The following is an 8,251-nucleotide window of genomic DNA, read 5'->3' as shown; positions in this document are numbered from 1 at the left end:
CCATGGAGACCCCCTGTCAGTCACTGGCCCGCTCTGCCAATCAAGACTGCGACCAGCGCGCCCGGGTCATTTCAGCACCTCCCCGCTCTCGACAGCGCCCGCAGTTCACCCGTGGACTTTTCCTCAGTATTTTGCAGAACCTGGGGGAGAAAAAGACTGGAGAGTGGCTGGGAGAAAGGGAAAGGCAAGAACAGCAGCGTTTCAACACCCTCATCCAGCCTTGTCCCTGCACCCCCGCCCCCCACCCTTGCCAAAAGAGGCAGTGGTGCTACCGGAATCCACTTTGGAGTGATGCGCTGCCTGGGTCAAGAGGTCTCCAGAAGACAATGAGGACTGGGCCAAATCGAAATCCTCCAAGAATTCGCCACATTTAATTGTAATGAAACAAAACTTTGGGGGGAGCGCACGAATGGGGAGGGAGGCAAGTAGATCACCTCATTTCCCCCCAGCATCCATCCCCGCATGCCTTTCCCCCTTTTCCAGCTGCAAAGCAGCCGAGTGGGAAGCAAATCTGAAGCAGAAGGAACGGGACCAGGGATCTGTTAAGAGGTCAGTTTGGGCTATCCACACCACCTTCAAAAGCCTCCTGAAATGATTTTAAATACCAGCTAGAACAATTCTCACACCTGATAACACAGGTGTTGACTATGAAGTCAAATACTCAAGAAAGGGGAATTGAACCCACCAAACTTTATACTTTTCAGCAGTACCCTCCCCCCAGTGTAGTGGACTTGAACAAATGTGCAGCATAGCCACATCTAGAGTGAGAAGTCATGGGTAGGTCAGGACAGCAACTTAAAAGCTTATTTCAAAGATCTTTTTTAAAGTATTGATTTGCTCTTCTTGCAGGCTGATTTTACCCTACCCTGTATTAGAACATTTAACTCAAGCTGAGCTGGGAATAGAAACTCTAACCTTGGCCTTTTGCCCCAGAGAAACTCTGTACAAATAAAATAGAGAAGGGGGAATCACAGAAATAGGGGGTGGGGGGGTGGAGCAGAAAACCCTTTCTAAGCTGCTGGGCACTGACCCCTCCCGCAGAGAGGAAGGGCTTTCTAGGCAGCTCTGCCTTAGGGCCAGCAGACTGAATTGGCAACTTTTATTGATTCCCAATTGACATCCACATCATACCATTTTCTACGGTCTCTGTCAAAAGAAACCATGATCTCACCTGAGCCTTTGATAGGGACTTGTTTAGTGTGAAGAAAGTAATCGGGAGAGGGGAGTCTAATGAAAATGCCTGGAAAGCCATCTTTGGGTCCATCCCTAAAGGAATCAGATGGTAATATTCACCTCCGAACTGGACTGGGCCTGGCTGTCTTTTCTTTAGTATCAAGTACAATTTGTATGCGGCTTGTACGGCTCTGGTAAATCAGAAGGCAGATAGATAGCACAGATGGTTGGAGGTGTCGGGTCAGATTATGCTACGCCTGAGTGCAGGGCAAAGCTCGTTCTGACGGAAAACCCTGATATTATTTTCACAGATCTTCACAGTTCACTCGAAAAAAATAGCCTAGGTTGGGGGGAGGAAGCCCTGCAACCATTTACATCATTTCTGTGAGATTGCCAGCTGCTTCTATGGAGAGGCTTTCTTTTCTAAGAGCTCATTTTCTTGAAATGCGACAGGGCAGGGGCAAACTAGAGAGGACGGTGAGTATAATGTCAAAGCACAAATCTTCCCTAGCTTGGGGCAGTTTCCAGATCAGTGTGGAAACAACTTTTAATGAGAAACATCGAACACAAGTACCCATAACACGCAGTGTAGAAAACTCGTGCCTTGGAGATCGGGCAAGGGTGAAGCGGAACCCAGAAAGGCGGTGTTCCCGGCACTTCTGGCCAGGGAAGGAAAGAATCGCCTTACTCCAGTTTGTGGAAGTTTCTTAATTTTCCTTCTCCGGATGTCTCCCCTGCCGGGTCCCCCTAACAGAATGGCTTCATGCTCGCCTTCCACGCGGAAGAAGCGGAAAGTCTGGGACACCCTACAGTCCCCGAACCCAGAAAGGACCCCAACACAAGCACCTAGCCGCAGGCGGTGAGAAGTTGCCGGTACCCCCAGGGAACCTCGCCTCCCTCGCCCTTTGGCTGCAGTTTGGAAACTACGAATTCGGGGGAAACTGGCTTCTTATCCTTAGTTTTCGTGATCAACTTGTGTTAATTTTCCCAGTCTACGTTCCATCTCCAGGGAACGGGAATATCCCGTTTCATAGTCAACAGTTCTGCAAATATTGGAGGAGAGGGTGCGTTGGCTTCTGTGCGTTTGGGGCTCTCAGACAATTGGGACCAAAACCTCAGGTTGGCTGCGCTGGAGCGGAGGAAAAGAGCGCTGGCCAGGGGCTGCAAAGTCCCATCTCCGCCAGACCCCCTGTCTGGAAGCTAGGCGTTCGGAGTATGAGGAGCATCTAGAGGCCAGGGTCTACTGTCAGAAGATCCTATCTTCGCCATCCCAGGGGATTTGGTTTAATTTTATTAACTCAAACGANGGAAATGAAAAAATCTCCACTGTGTTTCTTAGAAATAACCCGGTTGCGGACAAGGCGGTGAGCCCCCACCCCACCCCACCCTTAAAGCGCCAAGGGAAAGCCGGACTTTAGTGTTGACTTCTTAATTTTAAGGAAAGATAGATTTTTTTTTTTTTTACCAGTTTTGAAACTTTGCACCAACCATCCGGGCGACCGCCTGCTTGCCACCCCCAACTTTATTTTTCTTTTGCGTTTCACCAAGAAACCTAGAAAGCTCAGCGGCAGCCCTTGGCCTCGGGCCTATCTGGGCAGATTTGCAACTTTCTGTGGTTGGTCTCCATCTAGTAGATTTGGGAGGCCTTGGGCAGATGGAGGGTTCTCGCTGGGAATTCAAAGATTCTATTTCACTCTCTTTAGACTCAGTTTTACTTTATGAGGGAAAAATATGGAGAAAAAAATATGTAGAAGACAATGCCCCTGGGCGGATTCTGTGTTTAATTATTCAGTGCGGCAGCAGCAAAGTACCCATCCCTCACCACCCCAAGAAATTGTGAGGTTCATACCAGAAATCTTCAGAGTTGTCTGGGATTTCTTGCGCTCATCGGTCTCGCCCCTCGTTTTGCCTTTTCTGATTTTCCTCTAGAGACACACGTGGAGGCCCCGTTACACCTTGCTGAATGATTTGCCATCGGAGAGCGCTGCTTAGAGGTCAATACAGTCTTACCTCTAAGTTCCAATCTCTTGTTTTGTTTTATCTGTTGTCTTGTTTTGTCTTTGACTTTTTCCTAAATCAATCACCTGTAAAATAAATGGTATATTTTCGTTTTCTTTCCCACATAATTTCACATAGTCAGGGCTTTGAAGAATGTAGTAATTGAGTGCATCTGAATTCCTTGATAAAGACATTTGTACTGCATGTGAGAGTCATAGACTGAAAGACAATGAGGTCCTAGCCTTTTGTGTAAGTCTATTTTGACTTTTGGGGGAGAGATCTTGGTTTCCCTTTCCTGGGCCCCAAAACTGTGTGTTGCTGGTGAGTGAGAATAACAAAAAGGAACTAAAAAATCTAACAATGTTTTATTTTTAAGATCTAGAAAAAATTTTAAAGCATTTTACTGTCTTTCAATTTACAGTATTAAATACTTTTAAACATTTATTCATATATTTAGTGTTACGATTTCCAGATAATACCATATACACAATATAGAAATATTTATGTATTTGGTTGTCTGTATCTTTAGATTATAGAATTAATTCAATACCCTACTTTTAAAGTGCTTACTGTCCTAATAAGCTCCCAAGGTGGATTGTGCTGTTTCACGCATTCTTCCCCTGCCAGCGTGCACCTTGTAACAAAGAACAGAGATGCCTCTTTATTGTGCATTCTTGAGAACAAACACCACTTGGGAAATATTTTGTAGATTTCCTGGCACTGTAAGATTAACTGGCAAAAGGTATTACAATTCAAATATTGATTTAATTCTAAGAGATTCGAATATTTTTGTGTTATTTGCAAAATTATTCACCAGTTTTTTTAAATGATGTAAAATTGCATATGTTGTCAAATAGAGGAAATTTGTAGAAGTTTAAATGTGGGGAAATGTACCATTTGAAAGTAATTATTAATTAGCAGTAATGCTTTTTTTTTTTTAATGTTAGGCTGATTATACAACTCTCTATCAACCTCTAGTTTGTGGTTAATCCTCGGCATTTGGGGTGAGAATTTGTATTTAAACCAAAGAGTATACTTCAAATCATATGCTTTGTTTAAACTATGGTCTTAAATTCACTTTTTTTCCTTCTTCTGCTTCTGTAGCATACATCTAAATCTGCTTGGGGCTAACTATACCACAGCATAGCTTGCTTAGGGCTATATATCATGGGCTCTTGTATGAAAGATTAATGCTGTAAAATGTAACCCACTTTATTATCAGTAATGAAAATTAGTTGAATGACTGAAAGAATGATTAATTCATACTTCTCTACTTGAACTTTATTTTCTTTCCAACAGATTATTTTTGTCCATTTTCAAATCCCAGATCTAAAATATACATAGAAACTTCAATTCAGTGAAGTGAAAGAGTGTAAATTTGTTTATGCCCTTTGGCATGAGCCAAAATTATTCATGTAAATTGTATGTATGGCACATATATGTATTAATTACATGTATTATATGAGTAAATAATTTCCTTCCAATACTATAAAAATCAAATAGAAGTATTAGCTTCTAATAAAAACCAAATTCTCCTAGTAATCCAGTTGTTTAGCAGAAAATAGTTTTAAAATACATACATACATAAAAATATTATTATAAAAAATACATTTACATGGCCTCTTACCTTTCAAAGCAGCAAATCTCAACAAAGGGCAATTTTACTCCCCCTTTCAGGGGACATTTAGCAATGCCTGAAGATATTTTTGGTTGTCAAAACTGGCATCTAATGCCAGGGGAGGCCAGAGATGTTACTTAACATCTCACAATGAACAGAACATTCCCCCACAACAAAACGTCAATGGTGCCACTGTTGGGAAACCCTGCTTCAAAGGATCTCAAAATAATCAACAAGGCACAGACATACAAAACCTGCTAAAATTCTGTTTATTCTGGAGTTGAAGCCCTTTCAAAAGAATCAGTGCCCTTTTAATTTCACTTTAGGCATAGTCCACACAAACAAAATCTGTTCCTAATAACCTACTGTAATTTTACTTCTTAAAATTTATGGTAAATGATACTTATCGTGACTGAATACTTATACATTTAGAAATATCTCTGGGAAAGATGGAGTTTTCCTTCTGTCATGTTGGAATTTATATGTTTGAATAATTGATGGGACAGGCAACAACGGTTGAAAAGTTATTGCTCAACCCTAAACTATGAAGATCAAAAAGGTTAAATGATTACCCATATTACATAGCTATTAGTGGCAGAGATAGGTCTAAAACACAGATTCAAACCTCTATCCATTATATACCTTGCTTTCCTTACCCAAGGAAGATGGTATAATTCCACTTGAGTATGAGCACAGAGGATCTGAATTGCTCTCTGTAATGTCTTATGCTACTTCCTGTTGCTGTGACTTTTCAGAGGTTTGTCCACTCTAGTTCATGGATCTCAGAGAGATTTAAACCATTCTGGGTCTTGTCGAGTATTATACCCTTGCAGGCCCTCAAAAGGTCTTGAATATCAAATGTGACTCTGGGACTTCTTTGAGAGGGTGGGAGCGTTGGAGTCTGGGTTAATTGAAGACCTTTCACTGAGTCATCATGCTGTATACACAGGAAAATGGGACTGAATCCAGCCTCTTGGGGAGGAGAGATTGGAGTTGAGGTGCTATAAGGCTTGGTTTAAGTAAAAAAAAATATCTGAACTCTTTTGTTAGGTTTTTCAAAAGAATAACAGTGATGCTCACTAGCATTTCTATAATTAACAAGCTGTCAACATTTCTATTACAATCACAGAAGTCTATTACAGACCACAGAATTGTGATAAATGTTTCTTTAGGTCTGAAACGTTAGCCTTCATCTTCTTTTCAGCCTAAGGGCAATTTTTGAAACCAATTTTGTTTCAATCATTTTGGATCAGTTGTGTGGTAATTTTGGAAGTGCAGATGCTCTAGGCCCACCTATTGAAATAAAGATTTTTAAATGGAAACACAGAGAGGAGCCTGCTTAAGCCCCAGTGGGGACCAGCTGCAAAGCTCTGGTAGGGAATTATGTAGACAGACAGTGAGAATAGATTTTTAAAAAAATTAAGGGGCAAAGAGATGTGTGCATGTTTCCTTTAACAGCGGATTTTTTTTTTCAGATCTTTCACAAACTATGAAATTTTAATTCTCTTTTTCTGTTTTGTATTCTATCTGTTATTACTTTCTTAATTATTCCTGGGTTTTGGTGAAATTAGTGTAAGATAATTTGTCATTACAGCAATTGAAATTGAGGCTGAACTGACTTTTGGGAATATTAATGTGTAACTTTTACCCTTCATTTAGTTAAATTTTCTTCCTACCCCCTCTTACCTCCTTTATCCTTATTACCTACCTTTTTATCCTTGTCTGTCCTTTTGTGGACTTCTGAAAATTCATATTTTCCAATGATTGTAGTCTTTGTATTGTAATAATTTGTATTTTTTTCCTCTCTTCTCTGATTGTTCTGACTCCATGACTCCTTCCTTCTGCTTCCCATTCTCCATTGCCAGATTACCTCCTCACTAACAATAAGTTAGTCTAAAGAAGTCAGTAAATAGTTTACAGGAAATTCCCTGAAGGGTTACGGTATTGGTTTTCAGTAGTGGCTGTAACAAATTACCAACAAATTTGGTGGCTTTAAACAACAGAAATATATTCTCTTACAGTTCTGGAGGCCAGAAATCTGAATGAAGGTGCAGAGGCTCTAGGAAAGAATGAGTTTCTTGCCTCTTCCAGCTTCTGATAGCTTGCTGACTCTTCTCCCTTTGTAGCTGCATTTTGCCAATCTTTGCCTCCTTCTTCACACCACATCCTCTCTTCTCCTCTCCTTTTCTCTTCTCCCCCCAACTTAAAAAAAAAAAATCCAGTGTCGGTAACATACAGTTATATTAGTTTCAAGTGTAAACATAGTGATTCAACAGTAATTCTATACATTACTCAGTGCTCGTCATGATAAATGTACTCTTAATCCCCTTTACCTATTTCATCTATTCCCCCACATATCTCCCCTCTGGCCACCATCGGTTTGTTCTCTGTAGTTAAGAGTATGTTTCTTGGTTCATCTTTTTTTTCTTTGTTCATTTGTTTCTTAAATCCCATATGTGACTGAAATCATACAGTATTTGTCTTTCTCTGACTGACTTATCTCACTTAGTATAATACTCTCTAGCTCTCTAGCCATCCATGTTGTTGCAAATGGAAAAATTTCATTCATTTTTATGGCTGAGTAATATTCTATTGTATGTATATAACTCATCTTTATGTATTCATCTATTAATAGACGTAGGCTGCTTCCATAATTTGGCTATTGTGAATAACACTACATCTTCCTCTCCTCTCTTGCTCTTACTCTCATTCTCTGTGAAAACGGTTTCTTCTTGTATTTTGTAAATGCACTTGATTGCCTTTAGGTCCTACCTGTTTAATCCAGGATAAGCTCCTATTCTCAAGATCCTTAACTTCCTCATAAGTTTTGCCACATAAGGTGATAGTCACAGATTCTGGGGGTTAGCAAGCGAATATATCTTTGGGTTTTTTTTTTTTACCCTCAGCCTATTACACCCACTTATATGACAAATATACTAGTCTTAAATGTTTCTTGGAAGTAAATTAAGAGAACATTATAAGTAGTCAATCTACAAGTGGGAAAATGACAAATTATAGACTTTTCACCTTATCATTTTTCAAAGTCAATATTGGCAAGATCCCAAACAAAAGACAATGTTCATTATTTTTTTCGTTTTCATACTAAGCTTTCTTTTAAAGCTTCCTTTGGGACATTAACTGAATTAAACAATTAAAGTAGTAGATTTATCTTATAGGATAAGACAAAAGATAAGGTTCCATCGCTCTCTGCGGGTGTTTAGTGTAAAATAAAAACATGTCATGGTATTATGCTGATGTATAATTCACAGATATGAGAAGAAATTAGCAATTTATTTGTATTTTTCTTTACTTCAGTTAGTTGAAATAATGATTTGGAAGTTCTGTAGTCATTTTTAGTCGATCAGTGGTTATCTATCTTTTCCCTGCTCTCTTTAATTATCTATGACTCTACTACTGTTTATAAACAAGACATTTAATATTTTCCCCATCGAGATGCACTGT

The sequence above is a fragment of the Crocuta crocuta genome, unplaced genomic scaffold (assembly GCF_008692635.1).
Source record: "Crocuta crocuta isolate KB4526 unplaced genomic scaffold, BGI_CrCroc_1.0 scaffold10, whole genome shotgun sequence".
Lineage (NCBI taxonomy): Eukaryota > Metazoa > Chordata > Mammalia > Carnivora > Hyaenidae > Crocuta > Crocuta crocuta.
This window is presented reverse-complemented; position numbering follows the sequence as displayed.